Genomic DNA, 26,461 nt, shown 5'->3' on the forward strand with positions numbered 1-26,461 from the left:
CTGCTGTCCATTCCCCAGGGAGGAGGCAATACTTAGATTCTTGTAATCGGTTCCCCCTTTCTACCCCACATTCCCTTCACCCTCCAGGCATCGCCCCTCTCACCACTGGTCCCAAACAAGTCATCTGTCCAGGATTCCCTGTGTTTCTCTTGCTATCTGTACCAATGTACATCCTCTGGTCTAGCCAGATTTGTAAGGTAGAATTGGGATCATGATAGTGGTTTTAAATCTTAATGGAGCAGTTGGTCACATTCTTCTCCCCAGGACTGACTGGTGAGTTGGAACTGCCCGTCCTGTGGTTAGCAGCTGACTCTATCACCAACCTTTTGGTTAGGAGCTGAATGTTTAGTCATTGAACTACCAGGGGACCTCTGTCACCCCTATAGACTCGGTTCTTCTCTGTCTATAGGGTGGCTATGAGTTGGAATAAAATGGATAGCCGTAGGCTTGTGTTATTATATTAACCTGTACTGCATATAAAATGAACTTATTGCAATACCCTCTATATGGCAGAGTGCTCCTTAGAAGCAAGGATGGCAAGACTTTGTGCATACTTTGGACTTACTGTCACGAGAGACCGGCAGGCCCTGCAGGAGGACATCATGCTTGTAAAGCAGAGGGGCAGTGAGATAAGGAAGGCCCTCAACCAGATGGATTGGCACTGTAGCTACAACAGCGGTTGAGGCACAGGAAGAACTGTAGGGAGGGCACAGGACCTTATAGTGTTTCCTTCTATCATGCAAAGACAGGGTCACTCTGGGTAGTAACAGATTGGATGGCACCTAACAATAACAACAACAACGATTTATTTTCTAAACATGATTAGTCTTTTAATTACCCTTTAAATAAAGAGCAAGCAAATTCATGATTAATGGAACTCCTGTAATGATTAATCTGGCATTATAAATATTTTAAGTTATATGCCTGACTAGTTTTAAGCTATTTCAAAAGGATCCTTTTATAGAGAACTCTTTATGGCCTAGAGTGGGCCCTACTAATATCCTTCTTTCGAGTAGTTTTACTGATTTATAATTTTCCATTTTCAACCCATGGCAAACTTGCTCTCAGTCCAAACAGTGTGGGTTGTTTCTGTTTAAGTATACTCTCCATGAAAGAATAATCCTATTTTATACCTGACAAGAAGCCAACTATAGATAAGTACATGTCAAAAGTACATTTGAAGAACAACTGGCTCAATTAAAAAGCATTGTAATCATTTAATGGTGCGTTTCCATTGTGAACAGATCTCATTGGTTATTATGGCGATAAAAGGACGTAACACATTCCAAGTCTGTTTGAGTTCTTTTCAGGATCTTTAAATTTTCTCTCTTTCACTGACACCACTTTCATTCATGGGCGAAAATGTTCTGATTTTAGGTCCCTTAAGTTTGGCTCAGAAAAGACTTTTGAAATCTTGAATGGACCTCTAGTTTAGAGATGACCCTCTTGAAGTCCCAAGTGGCCAGGTAGCGAGTCTAGTGTTGTATGTGTAATATAATATATATATCTTCGTATCTTACACCATTCACTGTGTTCCTTCATCCACATTTCTGTTATTTGTCCCCCTGGGAGCAGGGGGTGGTTATACATCCATCCTTGCTATCCGTTCCCCTTCCTTCCCATCCCACCCACTCTCCCCGTACCCTCATGGTAACACTACTCCCATTACCGTTGAGGAGTTTATCCGTCCTTGATTCTGTGAGTCATAGTCTCTTATCTGTACCAATGCACATATTCCAGTCTAGCCAGCTTTGTGAGGTAGACCTTGAGTCATGATGGTGGTGGGGAGGACGCATCAAAGAACTAGAGGAATGTTGTGAGTGCCATCGGTGCTATACTGCACCCTGGGTGAATCATCCCTTCTGTGAGGGAATGTCCAGTTGTCTGCAGATGGGCTTTGTGTCTCCACTCTGATCCCTCTCCTTCACATCGATGTGATTGTTTGTTTTTGATGTTCTGATACCTGATCCCATCTACACTTCATGATCACTCAGGCTGGTGTGCTTCTTCCATGTGGGCTTTGTTGCTTCTCTCTTAGATGGCCGCTTGTTTAACTTCAAGCCTTTAAGCCCCCAGATGCTATACCTTTTAACAGCCAAGCATCATCAGCTTTCTTCACCACAGTTGCTTATGCACCCATTTTGTCTTCAGCAGTTGTGTTCGTAAGATATCACACAATGCCAGGTTATTAGAACAAATGGTTCTTGGATTGAGGGAAGACTTCAGTAGGCCCAAAGTTTGTCTTCTATCTTAACACTTTAACATTTAAATATATGTACATAGACCAATTCCCCTATCATTATACATTAATATATTTACATATGGACATACCTCTATTTATACCTCTCTATATGGACTTTGCCTCCTAGTTCATTCCTCTAGGTCCTTTTACTTTCCTCCTGCCCATTATGTTCTCTCTTCTTTCAGCTCTCAGAAATTCCTCACAGCTTCATTACAATTGATCAACCCTCTCCAGGCCTTCTACAGCCTCCTAGCCATTGATCCCTTGATGTTCCCTTTTCCCTGAGTGTGTTGGCTCTCGCTCCCTCTCCCACCTCCTCGAGGAGGGAATGGTGAGTGGGCTTGAACTGCCGACCTTTGGTTTAGGCCTCCTACAGAGCCACGCTGCCGTTGTTAGGAGCCATCGGGTTGGTTCTGCCCCTGGAGCCCTTGTGCACAACAGAAGGAAATGCTGCTGCTGTTCCATCACAATTGTTCCCATGCTTGAGCCCATTGTTGTAGCCCGGGTCCATCTATGTACTTGAAGGCTTGCCTCTGTTTCTCTGCCCCTCTACTTTTACCAAGCATGATGTCCTTCTCCAGGGGCTGGTATCCCCTAACAACATGTCCAAAGTGTGTAAGATGACGTCTTGGCATCCTTGCCGCTAGGGAGCATTTTGACTGTACTTCTTCCAAGAAAGATTGGTTTGTCCTTCTAGCAGTCCATGCTACATTCAATATTCATCTCCAGCACCACAATTCAAATACATTGATCCTTCTTTGGTCGTCTTTAATCAAACCATAGTGGTTGAGATATTGTAAATGGCTCTGGTAACTAGAGCAGTGTCAGACTAAGAAGACAAGAGACAGGCCAACCACAGCAGCTAAGGAAATTTGTATTGTCCTTTGCTTCATATGGAATTTTATGTCTTAGTGCTCCATTATGATGAAATTCAATTGCACACACTAGAACAAAAGCAACTTCTGTAATAATACTCAATAGTTCAGTAAAGAAATACAATCTTATCTAGTAGGATGGTGTTTAAAAATAGAGAGAATTGATTTTACAATACAGTACCACTTTACCTTGAATTTCTAATTCACGAAATGAAAGCATGCTTTCCCTGAATTGCATTATTGTTGACAAATTTCTCCATTTATGAAGAAACTACCATTGAGTGCCTAGTATATAAGGAAGAGAGGAACAGTGTCCATCTGGAACACAGACTGGTCAGGAAGACAGTCGTTAAACAAATAACTAATTCGTTTTAAATGTTGTATGTTTCATGAAGAATAGCTCTGAGACCGTATGAGGGAATCATTTCATTGTCTGTTGGTGGGGGTGGGCGTGTCTGTGGAGGGATGTACTCAAGAAAGGCATCTTTAAGAAACTCAGAAACCAAAGACCCATTGCTGTTGAGTCAAGCCGGACTCTGCGCAACGCATGTGGGTCAGAGGAGAACTGGGCTCCCGAGGGTTGCAAAGGCTGGGGTTGGGTTGGGTTGGGTTTGGTGCCCAAGCAGCAGACCTTTCTTCCCAGGGGCCAGTGGGGCCTGTGCTCCTCTCACATTTCAATCAGCTAGCCAAGTGCCCCACCCAGAGATTCCAGCTCCAAGAAATGGCACTTAAATTAGAAGCTGGAAAATAGGTTGGAATTTTGTACATGAAATGTGTGGGTGGAGGATATGGGGTGGGAAATTCTAGGAAAGAAAGAGGGGAAAAAACATGTAGCAATTTCCTGACACTGGAAACAACATGAATACTTGGGTTCTTGATTAAATGGGATTTATGATCAGATGATGGAGGGATGTAGGTAGAGGAAACATGGAAAACAAATAAGCTTTATTTTCCCAAAGTTTACACTTACCCTCAAACCACACACCAAACCCACCCTTGTCAAGTTGATTCCAACTCACAGTGAGCCTGTAGGGCAGACTAGAACTTCCCTATAAGGTTTCCAAGGCTGTAAATCCATATGGAAGGAGCCCACAACACCTTTCACCCATCGAGCAACTAGTGGATTTGAAGTACCAACCTTTCTGTTCTCAGCCAAGCATTTAACTATGGTGCTCCCAGTGGTGAAGCTCTCCCATCGAAGCTTAATGATCAGAATTGAAAGCTTAAATGACTTGAAGGAACTGCCTCTAATGTTATTTATTTTTTGGAAAAGAGGGCCATTTGGGACAGATTTCTTTCTTATTTCAAATTTCACTCATAGAAATATATAAACAGCCACAACCTAAGACAAGCGATCAACTTATTCAGTTGTCAAAATCTTCCGCTCTGGGAAGAAAGTTGCCCATTCACCATGGCATCCCACCAAGATCCAAAAAAGAAGAGGCCAGACTCTTACCACATCATGATTCACTGATTCACTGCTGATGGTGAGGCATTTGAGGCAAACAAGGGTTATTGCCTTTAGCAGCAACTCCAGGTGCCTGAACAGTCAAGGAGAGAAAGAAGCTTACCAAATGACTCAACCTTTACTTACTGTATCGATTACAGACCATCTTTATCCAGCTAGCTAAACGATATTACATTTGATTGTAAAATTTTACACTGGCTGATGAGTACATTGATCACTCTTTTGTTTTTAAACTTCATCAGACACATTATCCCACCACCAGCTTTATCTCCCAATCCTTCTCTGGATTCTTTCATTCCACTCTTTGAAGTTCGTTACTTTATTTGACCTCCATTCTAGAATATGAACAGTTGATTTTCTTCTGTATTTTCATCATTTAACTTAGTGTCTGCCCAGGAGTATAAATCCAATATGTGTTTATTGACACAATTAGTGAATAAATCAATCATCTAAGTCTATGAATACACCAAGAGAGGGAAAGACCCTAGGGCATATGCCTGATTCTCTTAATAAATGAACTGATCATTTGTTTGTTCTTTTTGAAAGGAAGTTATTAAATATAAGTTACTGGACTAAAGAATACCGAAGAGGCAAGATATCTTCCAGTACAAGAATATAAGGACAATCACCAACTGCATGTTCAAATTTATGGAATTACTAAATATAAATCATCAGTGAAGTTGAGACAGCAAGCATGGTTCCTGCTTTCTATGAATTCATGGCAAAATTGTTCTTAAGACAGTAATGAGCAATACTGGAAATGTGTAGCTAAGGGCCAGAGGAGTACAATAACAAGTGAGCTATACAGGAGAAGCAATTAGCAATGGGAATTCTAAAACTCAAGTCATCTTATGATCACCAAAGAGGGAAGAGCTTGCAAAAGAAACACAAAACACAAACACACTGCCATCCAGTGATGCTGACTCATAGGGACCCTATTTAGAGCTCCCGAGGCTGTCAATCTTTACAGGAGGAAACTGCCTCATCCTTCTTCCATGGGTTTGAACTGCTGATAGTATGGTTAGTAGCTCAACATCTAGGCCACAGCATTTGCAAGGGCTCCTTTCATAGTACCAGCCTCTTTTGTTTTTCAGACAACAACCTGCTGAATCATCATCTTGTCTTTCTGCATATATTTTATAGCATTTATTTGACAGAAAGTATTGCTTTTTTCTAAATAAGAACTCTAAAAGGGTGCAATTAATGTTTCTTGATCATTTAGCAAGTTTCAGAAATTGTAAACAAATTTTTATATCCCATGTCTTCACCTCATTTAATCTGCGTCCTTTGCAGGAAATAACTTGATCTGGACAAGAACACTGTTTTGTAAAACAACTCTTTGTGGTAAATTGTAGTTAAAATTAAGTTTACAACCTAAAATTAAGTTTACACCATGGTGAGACTTGCAAACCTATAGCTAGTGTAGCATCAGGCATCTGCACGATTTAGAACACGACTAACACCCAGAGAATTTCTTGGAGTCTCTTTGCAGAAAACTTGTCATTAGGCTGCCTCTCAGTTTCTATTTGTTCCTATAAATTTATTCACCTTTTCTGGAATTACATGTCCATGGGACAATGTAGAATATATGCTTTTATGGCTGGCTTCTTTTGATCAATGTAATGGTTTGGAGATTCAGACATGCTCTTTCATGTATTAATAGTTCGAGTTTTGGTTGATATTCCATCATGGCAACATATAATCATTCGTTTACCCAATTTCTCACTGATAGATATTCAAAACCCACTGCCATCAAGTTCACTTTGACTCACAGTGATCAGATATAGAGTTTATAAGACTTCAAATCTTGACTGGAAGAAACAGCTTCATCTTCTGCAGTGTAGCTAGTGGGTTTGAATAACCAACCTTACAATTAAGAGCCCAATGCCTGTCCCAAAGCGCTGTCCAAACTAAACATCGAATCAATTCTGATTGGATAGAGACTCGATTTACAGTCGAATGAAATGCTGCCTGGTTCTGGGCCATCCACACTTTCACTGGTACATTTGAGCCTGTTGTTATTTGAAATGCAAGTGGCATAATTTCCATCATGTTAACAACATCCAAACCACCACAGTGACACAAATAGGTAGACAGAGGTACATGCATACTCACAAATGTATAGACAATGCCACATGCATACACACACATAGACAAAGATGCATAAATACACACACACACACACACACACATACACACACATACACACACACACACACACACACACACACACACACACACTCTAAACCAAACCAAATCTTCTGTTGTGGAGTCCATTCCAAGTCATGGTGATTTATAAGACCGAATACAACTGCCCTCTAGGCTGTTGGCGGCTAGATCTCCAAGGGAGCAGTTGACCAGGCCTTCTCTCTTCTCTCCCACAGAGCATCAGGCAGGCTCACTGAGTTGTGGTTAGAAGCTGAATATTTACCATGAAGCCATGGGCTCTCTCTCTCTTTCTTTCTCCTTCTCTCTCTCTCTCTCTCTCTCACACACACACACATACAAATATACATGCCTCATGAGTTGTCATGTCATCACTGCAGAATGGTCACACCAAGCTCCCGTGGCTAGCCCACCTCTGTCCAGTGTGTGGCTAGCGCAAATCCCCTGTAAGCCCCTTTACAGCAGAACAACAGAGACCACACCTCCCCCTCTGCCTTGACAGCCTGGATCTGTTCTTTCATAGAGGCAGAGAGTGGCAGTAGGGAAAAACACAAACCCCTAAACATGTAAAAGACATCTTCTACATTTTAACTCCTCGTAAAGAGCAGCCCAAGTGGATCCTGACATTGCTCCTTCTGGCAAAATCAGTCTTGAGGGCTTGGGTTTAGCCTGAAGGTTTCTGCTGCAAATAAAAGTCTGTTTCTCCATAGAAGTTCATGCTGCTTTAATAGTTAATGTTTTCATGTGTAACCTTTGAAAGGGGAAGAGATACTAGAGCAATCTTGCTTTCTGATTGGGGACAAATCTTTCTAAAGCAGTGGTTCTCAACCTGTGGGTCGTGACCCCTTTGGGGGTCAAACGACCCTTTCACAGGGGTCGCCCAATTCACAACAGTAGTAAAATGACAGTGATGAAGTAGCAATGGAAATAATTTTATGGTTGGGAGTTACCACAACATGAGGAACTCTATTAAAGGGTCACGGCATTAGGAAGGTTGAGAACCACTGTTCTAAAGACTTTAAAGGTGACAATTAGAACCTTGGAGGAAGCTCTAAGTATTTTGGAACCCAATTTCCCCATGAGTTGACCTAAGAGGCCCTTTTGTGAGTCCTTGTGGTGGGCAGAGCGTTGTATCAATGTCTCTGTCATGCATGCAATTTATGTTGTAGGTATCATTGCACGGTGAGTTGATATGGCCCCTTCACTTGTTCTTTAAGAACCTAAAAGCACAATTATTCAAATTTATAAGGGGGAAAGGAAAGAGTTGGAGTCAGGGATAGAAATATAAAAAGCTATAAGGTCACTTAGGTCATGAATAACATATTTTTAAAAAATCTCACTGCCATTGAGTCAGTTTTGACTTAGGGCAACCATATAGCAATGAGTCGGACTTCTCCTGTGGGTTTCTGAGACTGTCAGTCTTTATGGGACAGAAAGCCTCATCTTTCTCTTGCTGAGCTGCTAGTGGGCTCGAGTGGCTGACCTTCTGGTGAGCAGCCCAACACATGACCCACCCCACCGCCAGGCCTTCCCTCCTAAGGTCCTGGTAAGCATTAATCAGCTGTTTCTGCAACTAACTTACTGTCACGACTGCTGTCCGTCTGCTAATAAGTCAGTCTATTTGCATATTCTGCGCACACAGCAAAAGATTCCCAGAGCAGGTGCTCGGAAGCCAGCCGAGTGGTAGGTGTATGCCAGCCTGGCACCCACATTTCCTATTTTCTGGATTGTGAGAGCGAACACAGCAAATCCCTGGAGTCAAGCCACTGGAGGAGGCTGCCAACTTACATTTGAAGACGGAAGACTTTCAGTTGTACAACAGTCTGGTTTCTTCTGCTGATGTTGGCCAGAAGCCAGGACATTAGTGAAGGGCCTCATCTCCTCGAGTGTGTATAGGACCACCTGTACATTTTCACCATGTCAAGTTATGCTGCGGATAGAAAGCTTCGGATAGAAAGCTCGGAGTCGACCCTACTTGTGGAAGCTTGCAGGAGCAGGCTGTTTGTAGGAAGGGTGTCTTCCAACCTGGGATAGGGATTTCAATAGCCAAAATAGAAGCAGAGAATATAACTTTTCTTCCTTGTCCCATATAAAATAATCTCGAGCATGCCAGGACGCCAAAGTCTAATATATGTGCCAATTTATTGCTGTCTCCTTATTTCTGCAAACCATGTTTCAGCTTCTGTGCTATTTACCATTTATATGCTATAATTTCCACAGTTTGTAATTTCTTGTCAATATAATTGAGTTATAAACTCTTTTAGTGCGGGGATTCAGCTGTGAACCCAGTGAGTATTGCTGAGTGCCAGCTGCGTATAAAGTCCTCTTCTAAGAGCTAGTGACAAAATCCTTGCTCTCATGAACACTACGCTTAAAACACAGTGATGCCTTTATCAGAAGTCAAATGGAGCTATTTAAAGATACACCAAGGCTGAGAGACTGGAAGTTGATTCTGACCTAATGGCAAAGAAAAGAGACCTTGATCCCTTTGGCACCTGAAGAGGGACCTGAGGTGAGTGAGCACAGGAAACAGAGGCAATGGCAGGTGTCCAGGACTTTTATAAGAGTTTGCCTGTCATGTTCAGGGAGGAGCAAGAGGAGGCTGGCCCCAAATGCCAAGTTGGCCCCAAATGGCCCCAAATGTTAAACACAGCAGACAGCTTCTCTACAGAAAAGACTCGTGAAACCAAGTGATACAGGTACAGATGATAATCCTGGAACCCTGAGCATTGAACGCAAGGATAAAAAATTAGATAAAAGAAACGGAAAGAGAGAGGTGAGCAGAGTGTAGGTGCACTGCCAGCCAGTCTGACACAACTTGACCATCTTGGTCAATTGCAGGCAGCATTCCTTGTTGAAGAGCACAGAAGCACAACTTCATAGACTTCTCAATCAAGGCAGAGAAAACAGGAAGACAAATCCAGAGTGAATCAAGGTGGGCAGAACATAAGCGAGATATAAAGAGGGAAAGTACAGGGAAGTAGGAGAGAACTTCAGAGACTCCAGCAACCGCAGAGCAGGGAGGAAGCCTGTTCATTGGAATCAGTGGTTCCTGGTCATTTAGGTTGGGGACCTATGTGGAGTGGAGAGCCTGTGGAGTGGTGGCTGGATTCCAGGCACCTCATGCTACCTCCTAACCCCCTCCATCCCCTCAATCCCCTGGAGGCTTATGTTGAGTTGGGAAGAATCAGATAACTGGTTGCATGCTGGTGAGCAGAGAAGTGCCCTCTCTTCCATTCACATCCTCCTGATGACTACTCTTGTGGCCCCCCCACTCACTCAACAGCCATTGATGACCCTCACCATCACCCTTACCACCCCTGGTGGTCCACTAGGCTTTTCCGCTTCCTCCATGACCCACCAGCCAACTCTGTAGTGAGTGGGACATGCTCCCACATATCACATGCCACACACCCCCTCCACCTCTGTGGTTGGAAATGTGGATTCCTGCAGATCAGGTGGCATGTGCTCACTGCCTCTGCTATGACACTATTTTTCTTTCTTTTTCCCCCTACTCCCCTCTTCTCTCCCCCAATATGGTGAGGGGTGGCAACCACATCCTCACTAGCCAATCATAACCTCCACACCTTTTAGAAGTCATTCCACCCACTGGGAAAATGCCACCACCTGTTCTTGCACCTCTGGAGCAATGATAGAAGGTAGACAACATCCAGCCATCCTGCTCTCAGTTGATCTACCATGCACAGAGAATCATGCCTACCCTTTCACCAGCTACCCCATCTACTCAGACATAGGTGATGAGTACTGCATGCTGTCAAACTAGTGACCAAATAGCACCTCTGTCACACAATATCAGGGTGAAGCAAAGAAATATACAATCAAAGCCAGGGTTTCAGAGACAACAGAGGTTTAAAATCACACAAAGAAACTGAACAAGAGGGCTCAAGTAGTTGACCAAAATAAAGAGGCAGGAACTCCCTAGAGGAATAAATAAGGAATTTAAAAAACTTACATGTAGGTCTCCTAAGGAAAACAATAAGAACAAAATAACAAAATAAAGAGAAAATTGAAAACAATATAAAAATGGCAACTAGCAATCTTGAAGATTAGCATGAAAATTTCAGAAGTAGAGAGCGCATGGAAAGAATAAAGGAGTAGAATTGAATCCATAGAAGACAGAATCATCAAAACGGAAGCTAAATCCCTGCATACCTATCTGTTAGAGAAACAATCTGCGAAAAGAAGGAAAGCAAGGAGCAAACGTGGCCGAGGAGTTAGGGTGAGAAGTATAATAGATGAGAGCAAGAGCAGACACATCACAGCAAGCCAGTGGACCCTATGGACCTGTCTTAGGGTTGTGGCCTTTCTGTTGAGTGAAATGGGAAACTATTGGTGAGTGGGGTACAGAGCAAAGGAGAAACATGAACTGCCTTAATCTAAAAGCTCATTAGAGACCTGGCTGCAAGAGATCAAGGGCAGAAGTGGGAGATTAGCTGTAGGACTACCACAGGAGACCAGGCAAGAGATGACTATAGGTAAAACCAGTATTCCAAGCAGTGGTTCTAACATAATGAGTATCCAGTCAGTATCTTGAGAGAATCTGTGTCCAGAATCTGTGTTCTTAATGATCATACTGCTTCTCTTTAAATAAAACTATGATTAAATGTTTACATGAGGAAAAAATACATTGTACTTCAACTTTTTAAGTTTTATTGGCATATATTTCACATATACTGTTAAACGGTTGTTTGTGTTTTCTAATCATTTTCTTGGGGGCTCTTACAGATATCCTAACATTCCACTGTTCAACTGTATCAAGCAGAATTGTACAATTGCTACCACAATCAGTTTCAAAACATTTTATTTCTTCTTGAACTCCTTGATATCAGCTTCCCTGTATCCCCTTCTCCCCACCCTACCCTCCAGGAAACCCCCCCCCCTTTATTTACTCTAGTAGTTGGGTGTTTTTGTGTGTGTGTGTTTGTGTGCCATATCTTACACAATCCAATATATCCATTCACATACATTCTGTTGTTCAACACCATTGAGTGGGGTTATATATAGTCATCAATGCTATCAGCTCCCTATTCCCCGCTCTTCCCCCCTACTCTCAGGGAACCATTGCTCCTGTTACTGTTTCTGAAGGGTTATCTGTCTTGGCTTTCGTGTACCCAACAATCTTAAATATACAAATGAACATACACAAATCTAACATGATTATTGAGGTAAAAACATAAAAACCATAATAGCAAGGGGGGAATTATTAAAGAACTAGATGTTAGTGATTCATCAGCCCAACCCACCCACCTCCCCTGACATAACCCCACGAAACTATCTTTCCACTCACTGTCTCTATATATCTCTACCTATTAAAATAGATTATTTTTATTCATTTGAGGGCATGTGAGCAGTGATGACATTGCTGTTCATATTGGATCCAGACAGAAAGATGAGCAGATATGGATCTTTAATATTGCTTTCCCTCTTCCTATTTCATTTCAAGACAAGGCTTTTATTGGTTGATTTTTATTTCAGACTGTGATCAAGAAAATCTTTTAAGATACAAACCTCTTATTTAAGATTTAGGATCATGTTGATGATAGTAGAATTTTATGCAGACTGGAGGATCTTGTAGGTGTAGGAATCTTACAGTTAATGCTTCTGGTGTATTTAACACACTTGATATTTAGAAGACTTCAGACATCACTAAGACCAAGAAAGGCCAAGCCATGACTGCTAGTCCTGGCCCCCTTACCCACTCTCTTATTAACTTTATTCAGCCACGTGAAGTCTTTGTTTTGCTATCTTTCTTTTTGTCAACTGAAAAGTAAGACTAACAATGTAACTGAGAATTGGATTGTGCTTGGGAGCGTGCCTTTAAAAATCTCCCTTCCAGTGCTTCATCATAAGAGTATGGGGAAAACGAAATGACTATGTGTAAAGCACTTCACAAAATGGCTAGCCTATATGAAGTAATTATTATTATTATACTCAGCAGTTAGTATTATACTCAATCCCCAATTCACATTTTGAATACATGCATTTTCATAATGATGTTGCTTCAACAAGCTTGAACTAAATGCTATAGCCCAAACCAGTCTTTATCTAAAAATTCTAGGTTAAAGGATATAAAACAAATGCTTTCTAATATCAAAAAGAAGTAGTACAGAGATTATTATTTACCTACAAGTAAGGCAAAATGAATATCATCTCCTCACATCTCCATGTAGCTGGGAAACAAGTCTGCTTCAAATTCTTTCATCATTCCTCATCAGGCCAGGCTGAGGCAGAAGTCTAGGGAGCCTCTAGTCTACTCATTCACCAGCCTCTCCTCCCCACCCTCTCGCGCCCTCCATGGCCTCATGCGACTCCTTACTTGCCTCCATTTGTACTCATTGCATTCACTCCCCAGGGCTGCCATACCAAATTACGCCAAGTAGATGGCTGGGAACAACAGGAACCTGCTCTTTCATGGCTATGGAGGCCCGACGTCCAAGTTCAAGATGTCAGCAGGTGCTTGCTCTCTTGGAAGGCGCTAGAGAAGAACTTTTCCTGCTTCTCACTCCCGACTTCCTTGCATTAACTTCATTCTCCAAAGATACTATGTCCAAAGAAGGCCACATTCACAGACACTGGAAGTTAGTACAACGTGCCATTTTGGTAGACAGCATTTAGGAAATAGGAACGCTTATTGTCTAGAACTTTCTCCTTCCCTGATAATAAAAATGTGCCAGCCCTATATCTCACTCTTCATGAAAACTTACAAAGGAATTAAAATCAATACCTGTTACTGATTCTTAAGATGTATAGGTTAATTTCTTCCTGGTGGATTGGCTAAAACTAGTAATAGACTTTTAATACATAGAGCTTTGTTCCAGTCTTCAAAAGGGATCGAAAAATAAAATAAGAACCTGAATAAGACCCAAGCCATTTTTCCAGGGATATGATTTGAGAATTAAAAATGAAAGGCAGTGGCATTAACAAATGACCACAGTGGGTGATTCAGCCAGATGAATGTGGGAGGATAGTTAAACACATTCTGAAAGTATCACTCTTGGCATTTGAATGTGTGGTGCATAGATAGGCGTGTGAGTTCAATTACTCTACACGTTAGCCTTCCACACCTTGCCAACCAAATAATTATGATAGTTCACCATATGCATGGATTTCTGAGACAATATTAGTTATTAGAATGTGAAATTGGAATTTACAGATCAAGTATTTTATGTTCTCTGTATTAAAATTTCCTCAGTGATTGATCCTGCTCTACTTAAAGTGATAATGTTAATCTCATCCACAAAACCATTGAGTTCTCATAAGGAGTAATCTAGCTACAGTGAGGGTCACGTCCTGCAGAGTCAGCCTTTGGAGTGCTCTGCAGAAAGCTCAGCATGGTCCCAGTGGAAATTCAAGGAGCTGGCTTTCCCTGAACCTACAGAAGAACTCACCTTGCTGCTTCAACACTCTGGGGGACTCACTGTGCATTATGGCTCCAGAATTTTTTGTGTGTGAATAAAATATGAAAATTTCCAAATGAACTTCCTTCTAAAATAAAGCAAGTGGGTTTGAATCTCTCCCTTAAACACTGTGGTTCTCTTAATGGAGAGACAGAGGATACGCATCCACACTTCACTACATGGCTTTAGTACATGTTTTCTCACTGCAGGGTGCCTTGAAGAGACTGGCACAATGCAGATTCCTGGGTCCCACTTTTCAGGACATCTGACTCTGTAGGTCTGGTTTGAGCCAGAAACCTTCATCTTTAACCAGCAATCCAGGCGATTCAAGCACCAGTGATATTAGAGCACATTTTCATATACAGCAGCTCAATATCCCAAAAGACAACCAGTCTCAAAGAGACCTTCTCTCTGCCTGAGTACCTTATTCCAGCTCCCACTCTAAGATTTGCCAGCATGTGTTGTCAGCCAGGGAAGTTTCGGTTGGGGGTCTCTAACGTCTCATGGCACTGACTGGCAGCTCCTGGTTTCTAACGTAAGTGACCCTCCTCCTCAACTGTGCTTCCAGAGACTACAGAGGACAGCTCTAGATATGTTTCACACCCACAAAACATAAGAATACAGAAAACTGGACAAAAAATTTAATTTCTAAATTTAATATATATTTTTAAAAACTAACGGCTGAGAAAAGAGGGGCTCAAGAAAGCAAAGACTAGTAGAGACTCAACTAGGTTGAGGCCAGATGATACAGAAAGAAGGAAGAAAAAACATTTTATCAAATATTCCTCGCATTCCACATGATTACAAACAATACGAGAAGTCTGTTTTTTTGTTTTGTTGCTGCAAACCATAACAATGTTAACTCTATTTTAATACCAATAATGCCTTTTATTAAATTTGCTCCCTCACTTCTTTGAGTTTTTAACAACCCTTACTCTTTTAAAATACCCGCTGACAAGCTTTTAAAATGTATACTGTTTTTGAATCTCTAATTGGTGATGTTAGATTCCTCGGGTGAGATACATGTAGGTCCTTGGCTTTGCACGAGAAAGAAATTCACACCAAAACCTGGTGTGTGATCCAAGTGGGTTTTTTATAAAGGATAGAAGTTTCAGGTTTTATAGTTAACTGAACACAGGACTGCACCCCCATACACATGGTGACCAGAGGTGGGGAATGGGGATGAGAGAGAGAGAGAGAGAGAGAGAGAGAGAGACAGACAGACAGACAGACAGACAGACAGACAGACAGACAGAAGCACTGCCAAGCAGAACCGTGGAGGCGCAGCTGGAAAGAAAGGGCTATGAACCCCAGGTTCCAGGGTTTGGGGGCCTTTTAACTGGGAGGCATGGTCAATGGTATTGGTTGACCCCATTGGTTGAATTAAGCCCACCTGGCCTAGATTGGGTCAATCCAGATGTACCGCCCACCTAGTTGTACCACCCACTCCTGGCTTGGGCCCTGAATTGGCACATGCCCTTTAGCCTTTATCAGCTTCCAACTTCCTGTAGGGGGCCCCTAGGCATGGAGAGGAGCAACTCCCTATCTTGCTACCTAACAGTGATATTTGCGATTTTGCATCAGTTAGTGTCATGCTTTCAACAGCGTTGTGGCTGGACTAGAAAGATACATGACTCAAGCTACCCTTATAGACAACTAAAGTGCCTTCTTTCCCACCTACCCATTTTTTCTTGTATGTCCCTGTCCATCCATCCAGAAAACATGAACTATTTTCTATAAATGAGTTGAATGATCCCTTTCAGAATCTCATATAATGATTCAACTCTGTCATAAGACAAATATTCTATGCACAGTTCGATACGTTGAGGATAGTCACTCCTTTAAGGCTCTAAAAAATGCACTGTCATTGAGTTTATTCTGACTCATAACAAGCCCAGAGGTCAGAGTAAAAGTGCCCTGTAGGGTTTGCCAGGCTGTAATATTGACAGAAGGAGGCTACCCAGCCTTCCTCCCACTGAGCTGCTGCCTGCTGGGCCTGGACTGTCAAACTTTCTGTTCACAGCTGAGTGCTTAACCACTGTGCCACCAGAGCTCCTTCTTAAAGCTCTAGGGATCTTTAATTATCCCATTTGTTTTGAGTAGAGAGTGATTAACTTAAGAAAAAACAATTCTAGAAGCTTGCATAGTTGAAGTGCTCTTAAGAGACGAGAAACGTAACAAAGGCTGTGTCAGGAGCATTGGGGATGGAAGCAGCAAATCCACCTGTTATTTGTTGCCTTGAGTAGATGCTGACTCACAGTGATCCTGTAGCACAGAGTAGAACTGCCCCATAGGATTTCCAACACTGTCATCTTTCTGGAGAGGAGCCCTGGTGGCCTAGTGGGTACAAGTTGGGCTGCGATCCCAAAGGTCATCAGTTTGATAACACCAGCCACTCCCTGGGAGAAAGCCATGGTTTTCTACTCCTGTAAAGAATTACAGTGTTGGAAACTCACAGGGCCAGCTCTACCCTGCCCCATAGGATAATTATGACATCAACCCAATGGTAGTGAGTTTGGTTGTTTTTTGTTTGTTTGTTTTATTTTTTTATCTCTCTAGGGCAGGAGCCCTGGTGGCATAATTGTTACGCTTTGGGTTGTTAACCATGAGATCAGCAGTTTGAAACCATCAGCTGCTCTGCAGAACAATGAGGCTTTCTACTCCTGTAAAGAATTACAGGCTCAGGGACCCACAGGGGCAGTTCTAATCTCTAGGGTCACAGTGAACTGGAATGGACTCTTTGGCGAGTGAGACTGGTTTGGGGATCTTTCTGGAGGGAGATGGCCACATCCTTCTCCCACAGAGCAGCTGGGGAGTTCAAACTGCCAACCTTTCGTTAAGTAGCCAGGCACATAACCAATGCGCAACTGGCGTTGAGGTTTTTGTTGTTGTTTTCTTTCCTTTTCTCTCCAAGTGATATTTTTCCTTCAGTAGCAGGAGCAGGCCAGGAAAGCACCGTCTTCCATTGTGGTGGGATCCTCGCCGCCATTTCCATATCCACCCACCTCCCTCTCTCCCCTTGCTGGAAGCCCTTCCTTTCTGCTCCAATTGCATAACTCATAGGGTTCCCTGCATTGTTTTACATGACTTCATCACATCGACACATTTATCCGGAACTCTGAATACTGGTTCCACTTGTCAAGACCCTAAAATGCTCCTTTTCTAGCATGTGTTTTGTCCCAGCCTCCTGCTCTCGCCTGGGACTCTATGACACTGTTCTTCAGAACTGCGTTCCTCTGGGGAGTCAGGGAATACAATGGCTATTCGCCCAACGCCGGTTGGCCCCACGAAAAACTGTTGTGTAAATGTCCCTGGGTTCCCTTCGTACTTAGCAGAGGGTCACTATGAGTGGGCCTCAACTTGTTGGCAGTGGGGTTTTGGAGTTTGAGATTTGCCAGGTGCTTGTGTTCAGTGAATGGATGAGTGGGTGGCACATGATGTGAAAGTGACAAAAGGACACATTAGATGAGAACACAAAATGAGAATGGTATCAATGTCACTGGATTATACATGTAAAATTTATGGAAGTGATGCATCTTTCCCTGTGATTGCTTTTGACAAAATAAAAAATAAATCACCAAGGTAATTGGAGAAACCCCATTTTGCTTAAAATGGAATGAATCATATCTAACACCGTCATTTCCAGCAATTTTTGTACCTCAATAAAGTGCCATACTTAACTGTTAAAAAATGCCCAGGGAGAGCCCTCTGTAGAAACGTCAACCCACCCTGTCTCCTGGGTTTCTGCCAGGATGCTCCCACAGTGGGCATGAGAGGGCAGCATAGAGCCAGGAACCAGAAGGGCAGAGCCTCAAGCAAAGGGTGCTTAAAAAGATGGCCCACCAGTGCCTAGTTTCTAAATGCACTGCTGTTGTTGACTTGATTCCAACTAATAGGGTGGAGTAGAACTGCTCCTTATAGTTTCTGAGACCAGGCTGCAAAGTTTTATGGGAGAAGACACCATTTTTCCTTCATTACAGAGTAGTTGGTGGGTTTAAACCTCTGACCTTGATGTTCACAGCAAAAGTCTAACCTATAAGCTAATCCACAATACCACGAAGGACTTCAGAACAAGAGAAGGCAAAATCTCAGCTAAGAGTTGAACATTCATATCAACACAAGAAATATGAGCAGAGTAGAGAAGTGGACAGCATGCAGACATTGAAAGGGGACCAGACCAGAACAGGTGATCCAGAGAATTAATAGGTATCTGCATCCAGATCAGGGAAGGGGGGCGGGGGGGATTTGGAAATGAAATCGGGAAAGGAGCTATTCTTCCAACACTGTATGAGTGGGTTTTCACCAATGCTAAAAGTCTGTTGAATTTAAAAAAAGAAAAACTATTTTCTTACCCTTGTGCAATTACTCTCACAGATTGACCGTAAGCTTTTCATCTCCGTTTGAGAGAAAATGAGGGTACAGTAGTGAAAGAGACGATATAAAATTGATTCGGCTGTTTTCTGAGAAAGCTTTTGGCTATCTCATGATACCATTGACAATATATTTTATTGTATATAAAATGATTCATATGAGGATGGGTCAAAAAGTATGGGAAACTACTTTTCCTTAGAGCAGTGCTTCCAACTCTGAGACCCTTCTCTGAAGCATGTTGTGTTCATCAGTTGGCACCAGATGGAAGTTTTGGCTTGGGTAGCGGGGTGTGGGGGGGTGGGGAGGGGGGTGTGTGTCACATTACTTTCAATGCTCTTCGAGTTTAAGGAACAAAAAGAAGTCTGAAGGGGCAAGATCAGGGCTGTGGAGTGGATGGGGTCAATTTTCTCCATAAAATTCTCTAACAAAGCCCACATGGAAGAAGCACACCAGCCTATGCAACCACGAGGTGTCGAAGGGATCAGGTGTAAGGCATCATCAGAACAAAAAATCTTACCATAGTGAATGATGGGGGGAGTGCGGAGTGGAGATCCAAAGCCCATTAGTAGGCCACTGGAGATCCCCTTGCAGAGGGGTCTCGGGGAGGAGATGAGCTAGTCAGGGTGCAATGTAACAATGATGAGAAATACAACTTTCCTCTAGTTCCTAAATGTTTCCTCCCCGCTCCCACTACCATGACTCGAATTTGACCTTGCAAGTCTGGCTAGACCAGAGGAGGTGCACTGGTACAGATAGGAACTGAAAAGACAAGGAATCCAGGACGGGTGAGCCCTATAGGACCAGTGGTGTGAGTGGCAAAACAGGGAGGGTAAAGGGAGAATGGGTAGGAAAGAGGGAACCGATTACATGGATCTGTGTGTGACCTCCTCCCCGGGGGACAGACAACTGAAAAGTGGGTGAAGGGAGACGTCGGACAGGGCAAGATATGACAAAATACCCATTTATAAATTATCAAGGGCTCATGAGGGAGGGGGGAGCAGGGAGGGAGGGGAAAAATGAGGACCTAATGTCGGGGGTTTAAGTGGAGAGAAAATGTTTTGAGAAACGATGTACAAATGCGCTTTACACAATTGATGTGTGTATGGATTGGGATAACAGTTGTATGAGCCCCTAATAAAATGTTAAAAAAAAAAAAAGAATATCAATAACACGGTTAAAAAAAATTCTCTTAGAACAGCCATTGATATCCTCAGATAATGAGCTGTACATTGCTGTAATGGAGGGAGGGGGGTGGTTCTACAGCGCAATTATCTTGGCCTTTTGCTCACGAATGCAGTTTTTCTATTTTCTTAACATTTCTTCATAATAAGTCCTTGCAATTGTCCCATATCCTGCCCCCAAATTTATCAATGACTCTATTGGGATCTCCTGGAACTGTCATAACCTTCTGAGCTGATTCTTTCTGCCTTGAATTGAACTGGCCCAGCAGATCCTGTCAGGAGCCAGTGTTTTGAGATATATATAACATATATACATTCATATATACATATACATGAGCTGCAAGTATTTGGAGCCCTGGTGGTATAGTTTTTACGTGCTGGACTGCTAATTACAAGGTTAGCAAAACCACCAGCTATGCCGGAGGAGAAAGGTAAGACTTTCTACTCTCATGAAGAGTTACAGTGTGAGAAACCCATAGGGGCAGTTCCCCCTTGTCCGATAGGGTCACTATGAGTCATAATCGACTGGACGGCAGTGATTTTTTAAAGTATTTAAGACATTTCCAGTGTTCTTGTGCAGTCTACAATCATAAGTACTGTCTAAACTGATGCCACTCAGCAGTTTCTCATCAATGTCCCTATTGTAGTGACATGTTTGGGTGTTATCTTTGTTGTCAGTATTTTATGTGAACTAGATGAGAAATGTATATATATATATATTTTTTTTTTGAGAAATGTATATTTTTAACCAAAGCTTATAGTTCCATCCTTCTTCATTAATTAAATTAGTGTACTGTCTTAGGCTAGTTCTTTAAAGAAGCCAAACCAGTGGTGTTTATCTATAGGTACATATAAAGAGAAGTTGAGATCAGTAATATGGCTCACATAACTGTAGAGGTGAGCAATTTCAAGACCCTGTAGATTCTAAATAGTACATCCGAGCTTTTCCGGACCAGAGTCAAGTGACTGCAGAGGAAGATTAATTCAAGATCAGCAGGTCAGATGATAGGCTGCTGACAACTTCCAGGACTGGCAGATAACATGGCAGGCCATTGGCTTAAGTCCAAAGAACTGGAATTCGATGATCCAAATGCAGGATCCAGACCCAGCAAAAAAGAAAACACACTTTCCCAGAGCATTCACTTACATAGGAAGCAAGCCACACTCCCAAAGAAACTTCTTTTCAATTGCCTCACAGCTGTGACCTGGGTAAGCATGTTGCATTTTATCCAAATCTTGTTTCATTATGGAGTTTTACAACTGACTGGTTGTGATTATATTGGGTTAGTCCTGTGCTGGGGGTTACTACGTGTCAATTGCCAATCCACTGAGAACTCTGGCCCAGTCAAGTTGACATGGAATCTTAATCACATATACCGAGGTACCCCCAGTCTATTGTGGACAATGGTTCAGAATGTAACATTCACTTGCAGGTTCCCTGCTTGGTATGTCATCATCTGCATTGTACCTTACATACAAAGTAGATCTTCAACAAACAATTGCTGATTTTAACTGGACAAGTATTTCATTTGGAGATCCTGAATGGTGGAAATCATTAACAGGGATCGGAATTGGCTCTTAGCCGACTCTTAGCTGAAATATTTCAGGTCTGTGTCCAACCGGGGGCAACTTGGAAGAAAGGCCTGGTGATTTACTTCTGAAAGAAAGGCAGCCTTTGAAAACCCTAGGGAGCAGAGTTTGACTGTGATGTGAGTGTGGGTGGCCATGAGTTGGAGTCAAATCCATGGCAACTCATTTTTCTTAGTCCGTTCTTCAGGGTCTGCCTGCAGTTCTCAGTGTTCAAGTACAGCCAGAGCCCCACAGTTTAGGAAGCTGACTCTTGAATTTCAATCTGCCCAACTGGACCCTTATCCACTGGTTCCCAGGGGCTCTGGCGTGGTCCTTTTTTCCAATCTTGAAGCCGAAAGGCATTATTTTAATTTGTGTGAAATCAATAGAAATGGTTATTAATATCACTAGAAATCACAAAGCATGTCTGAGTCAGGAATTGATTCTTATTCATCATATTCAGTAGATTAAAGACGGTTGAATAGTGGAGCCAACTTCTGATTACACCTGCCAGAAATATAATTTGGTTTCACGTTGCCTCAAATGGTTCCCCTGAATTTCTGCTGTCAGTCACTCACTGGAATGGTTTGATCCAGTCTGAAATTTAATATGTGAGACCTACCATTGTCATTTTCAAATAGTCAAACCAAGTATGCCTTTTTCCAAAATATATACATGTATATTTAATACTTTGGATTTCAGTCCTTCCCTAGCTCATCAAGTAGGTTTCATTGAATGCTGTCTTCAAGGTGTTCATTTGTAGTGTTGTCTTGATTCCATGTCCCCATTCTCTGCGCAGGAAGTGACAATTCCCTCCTTCAAATCTGTGCAGCAAGCTGTGGTCAGACAGGAAACCTGAGACACATCGAGATGGCACTTTTCTGTCACTTACCTTGTCATTCCTTTGGGACAACAAGAAAGACTTTTGTGAGACCAGTTGCCACACTCGGTGAGGCTGGGCTCTTTCTCAGAGGCATGAGAAGGAACTTTGATGAGAACAAAGGAACTAGTTCTGGTGAATGTACGCTCAAGGCCTGGCCTTGTAGCCTGAGACATTGTCCCTGTGTTTCTCATACAATTGTTGACTCTCTCTTAGAACAACCAAGGGATCATAAACCCAATGTCTAATTAGAAGCATAACATTCAGATGACGGTCAACGTTTTAAGGGTCCCTGGTGGTGCAACACTTAAAGTACACAGCAGCTAAGACAAATGTTCGAACCCCCAGGCACCTGTGGGAGAAAGATGTGGCAGTCTGCTTCCACAAGGATTTAAGACAATCCGAAGCTTTTGCTCTGGAATCTACTCTGACTCAGAGTGACCCTGTCAGAGAGAGTAGCACTGTCCCCCAGGACTCCTGAGGCTGTCATCTCTGGCCGAGTTGCTGGTGTGTTTGAACTGCTGTTGCTTTGGTTAATAGCCTAGCACATCAACCCCTGTACCACCAGGAGTCCCTTCATAAAGATTACCACTTTGGAAACTGTAGTGGGGAAGTTCTACTTTCCCCGGTACAGTCACTCGAGGTCAGTATCAATGACAATGTGTTTGGTCTTGGGGTCCATGTGCTAGTCGCTTATTTCAGAAACTGTTCTGAATGCAACTTATGGAACAGGTACAACATGCAGTCATTTCTCATTAAGTCACTCCACATAGCTAATCCTTATGCTAACTGACCTTATGCTAATAGGTCACTACATTCTACTGTTACATGTTCAGTGTTACGCTAGTAACTGTGGATATTAAGAGGGTGTCATTCTTGTTAGGTGCCTTGGGTTGATTTGATCCCGACTCATAGCGACCCTATCAATGTACAACCGAAGGAAAAACTGCCCAGTCCTGTGCCAGCCTCACAATGGCTGTTCTGTTCGAAGTCATCGACGCAGCCTTCCTGTCAATCCATCTTTCAAAGGTCTGCCTCATTTTGCCGCCAAGCGTGAGGCTGGGTAGACTTGATCAGGGCTCGGTCTTCACGGAGCTGACAACTGAGAAGATGGAACAAATATCCAGATGAACACATACAACATTTAGACAGAAACATAATCGGATATCAGAAAATCACAAGGGGTCACAGCAGACAAAACAGAGACAGAAAAGACACTCAGACATAAAACGAGGTCAAGTTTGAATGTCAAAGCGTCCTGCAGGAAAGGTGGTCTGAGACGGGCCTGGAGGTTGGGGGACCAGAGCCAGAGATGTTGACCTCCTGCTGGAAAGTAGCCACAAATCAATCAATCAAACAAACAAAATGGAGGATTTGAATCCCAATTTTTGTCATGAACTCACTTACGTCACTCTGTATAAATAAATTATTCTCATGTACCTCTTCCCTAAAACGAAGGCATTGGACTGGGGGTTCCAATCTGCTCTGAGATGAGCCGAAGTGGAAACAAATGCCAGAGTAGCAAAGAAAAGCTTAGGGGTCTTGACCTGGAGGGACCACTAATTCACTTTGGGTCGCTAACCTACTTAGGCCTGGGTGCTTCATCTAAACAAACAACTAAAGAAGACTTCTCATCTCTCCCTATCCCCCTGAAAGTGTGTGACTTAAGCACAAACACAACCCTCGTTTCTCTTATACTCTGACAACAAGAAATGGCTCCCTTGGAGAACACCGAGCTGCGGAGGAGGCAGGAACCGCAGCATGTGCAAAAGCTAGCTGGGTGGTCAAGTGCAAGGTCCAGGTTTTGCCGCAGCAGGCTCAAGATGCGAGGGATGCTGAGGAGAAGCGAGCTCCTCCAGCAAGAAGTGGAAGCGGGGACAGGCGAAGGACCGGCCTGGGAACAGGTTGAGGCTGAGGCCTCCTGGAACCATTGGCTTGAGCTGGTTGAAGAGTGGCTGGCCTGCGCTGAGTATGGGGCCACTGCCCCGCAGGAGCGCAAGGAGCGGCTGAGGAGAGTGAGAGAGGCATGAAGGTTTGAGACTGTGCCTTAAAAGATGAAGAGAAGCCGGAACTCCAGGGAATCCAACTCAGGGAAGCGAAGCACACTGCCGAAGAGGCCGATCAAAAGTATGAGGAGGCGGCTCATACGCTGGTGATTACTGAAGGGGACTTGAGATGTCCAGAGGAGAGAGCTATGCGGGCAGAATCCCATGGCTGAGAGATGGATGAGCAGATCAGATTGATGGACCAGTGGCTGAGTGCTGCTGAGGAAAAATATTCTCAGAAAGAAGACAAATTCTTACAGACAAACTCCAGGAGGCAGAGAACCATGCCAAGTTTGCTGAGAGATCAGTAGCCAAGCTGGAAAAGACCCTGGATGATTTGGAAGATAAAGTGAAATGCACCAAAGAGGACCAGCTCTGTACACCGAGGACACGGGGGCAGGCTCTGCTGCACAGACAGCAGGCTGTCAAGCTGCTAAGAGAAAAATATACTACAAAGCTCCCAGCACAAAACACATAGGCATCCGATATGGTCTGCTGCGTCCGAGAGGCATTTTTAAGGATGAGGTGTTTGAGATGTGATCTAAATCATGAAGAATGGGGGTGGGTGGGGGGAGGAATCATATTATTTCAGGCCAAAGGGCAGAGGTGGGAGTATATGCCCCAAGGAACGAGGCAAGAATTCATGTGTGGGGGAGGTGGCAGTGGATCTGAGCTCACCTGGGGCAGGTGTGGTTGCACTCTGAACGCAGTGGAAAGCCGCTGGGGGAACAAGGCCATTGAACAGGTGCGTTGAAAGGATCGCTTCACAGCCCGAAGGACTCAAGGATGGGTGCAGGAAGACTAGTGAGGAGGCCGCTGCATGATTCCTGGCCAGAGACGATGAAGACGATTGGACATGGGGAGACCCTAGCCATTTGAGGCAAAGAAGAAACCTTTGATGTGGTCCGTGAATGCCAAACGCATAGTAGTTGATGACAACCGGAAGACCTTGGGGAGCTCTGGCAATCCTTCGTGGGCAGGGTAAGCAGAGAGCGGCAGACGATGAAGAGGAGCCTTGTGGGCCCAAGGCTCTGTTCCGGAAGGAGGAGAAGGCCGGGCCAGCGAGATCTGAGGCCTTTCAATGCCAGTCTTGGGAATTAGGAGGACATTCGTTAGGTGCCATTGTTGTGTGATGGGTTTCCAGGAGGGGCATTGCTTTGAGTACCAAGGCACTTGCTTGGGGATCTGGCATCACCTTCTGGATAACTGAGCGTATTTCTTTCCTTCATTCTCCCCACTTGCCCTGCCTCCCTGAAGCTGTAATTTGGGAAATAAATCACGAATTCAGCAGAATCTCTACAGGCCATATTGTGCCTTATTATTATTGTTGTGGAGGCTCAGCGCTTCCCCTCGGGTTCGTTGAGATGTGTGCGTTTACTTTCCTGGAAGATGGATGAGACCAGTTTCTTCCTTACAGAGAAGAATTAAATAGAGACAGTGAATCAGACTATAGACTTATTTGGGTCCTAGAAATTGCATGAGAAATTCAACACATCCATCCTTGCCATGTAAAAATAATATTCTCTGTCCTCGGAAATAACTTTTCTCTGAAAATTTTGCTTTTCCTTTGTTGCAATGAAATACATGAATCAATAGACTTCATAAGGAAGTCTTCAATATCCAATAATGAAACTGAAGAAGGGTCGCTACCCCCGCCCCCCACGCACATGCATCCAATGGATTTGTAGATCCTGATATGGGTTTGCCCTTTCATCACAGCACATGGAAGCAAGAAATCACAAGGACAGGGGCTCCGCATAATTCTTTCTTTACCAAAAGCCCCCTTTCCTTTAAAGGGGAAGCCAGGGAGGAAAAAGCCCCCAAGCTTTCCATAATACGATATGTCAGTAAATCTCACCGGCTCTATAGCAAAATAGGTGTAGCAGAGGGCACTTCTCACCATCTCCACTGCAAACCCAACCAAGCCACATGGTTCCTCCGTGAACTATTGCAACTGCCTCCCAGATGCTGCCAAAGCTCCCCTTTGCTCCCTTAGCGTCTAATCGTACTTCTTTCCATCCTCCCAACCTCCTCACTCTGCATCCGCCTCACTGGCCTCTTTCTTTGCCTTGGGCCAGGCCTCCTCCTCTCTGATTATTCTCCGTCCAGACTAGCAACGTGGAACCACTACATTTTACAGAGATGGGTGTACCAGCACAATGATCATCAGGATGGGACATCCTGCTACAAATGCAATCTTCCTTTTGGAAAATAAGAGCAGTACACCTATTGCACTGCAACCAACT

The 26,461-nt window shown here is 43.4% G+C and overlaps 1 protein-coding gene and 1 pseudogene across 1 annotated transcript in view; both read left to right on the top strand.

Moving 5' to 3' along the window:
- RAB27B (RAB27B, member RAS oncogene family) overlaps window positions 1-26,461 on the top strand; it is a 185,771-nt gene that overhangs the window by 18,376 nt on the left and 140,934 nt on the right. The window lies entirely within an intron of this gene.
- LOC101654278 lies at window positions 23,143-24,693 on the top strand (annotated as a pseudogene).

This window comes from Echinops telfairi, unplaced genomic scaffold (assembly GCF_000313985.2).
Source record: "Echinops telfairi isolate 266 unplaced genomic scaffold, ASM31398v2 ScPeMD7_7400;HRSCAF=8409, whole genome shotgun sequence".
NCBI lineage: Eukaryota > Metazoa > Chordata > Mammalia > Afrosoricida > Tenrecidae > Echinops > Echinops telfairi.